Genomic DNA, 707 nt, shown 5'->3' with positions numbered 1-707 from the left:
ATGTTGCTGGACACCGCAAGCAATGGTAACTTCCTCAACAAGGATGTTGATGAAGGTTGGGACCTAGTTGAGAACTTGGCTCAATCTGATGGCAACTACAATGAGGAATATGATCGCTCTGTGCGATCTATAGGAGGAAGATGCCAAGTACAAGAGGGACATGAAAGCCCTCAATGAGAAGCTCGATTAGCTCCTCAACCAGCAAAAGCATGTACATGCTATATCAGAGGAAGAGCAGTTTCAACAACAAGATGGGGAGACTATGCAGCTAGTGGATGTTAACTACATCAACAACCAAGGAGGTTACAACAGAGGGTACACAACTTCAAGCCGAATCCGAATCTGTCTTATCGGAACCCGAATGTTGTGAATCTTCAAGATCAAACCTACCCATCTGCAGTTCTAGGGAACCAGACCCAACATAAGCCTTTTGTCCAGTACAACCAAGGCTATGCGCCTAAACAACAATACCAAGGGACCTACAACCAACCACCAGGGTTCCCACAACACCAAGGTCCACCGAACCAGTCCCAAGAAGCCGAGTTACGTGGTCTTATTCATCAAATGATTCAGCAACAGGCTACAACTTCTATGGACATTGCGAAACGATTCGCCAAAATGAGCAACAAGATCGACTCAGGATACAATGACCTCAATGCCAAGTACGAATCACTCAACACAAAGGTTCGACACCTGGAAGGCCACCA

The sequence above is a fragment of the Camelina sativa genome, chromosome 17 (assembly GCF_000633955.1).
Source record: "Camelina sativa cultivar DH55 chromosome 17, Cs, whole genome shotgun sequence".
NCBI classification, from domain to species: Eukaryota; Viridiplantae; Streptophyta; class Magnoliopsida; order Brassicales; family Brassicaceae; genus Camelina; species Camelina sativa.
This window is presented reverse-complemented; position numbering follows the sequence as displayed.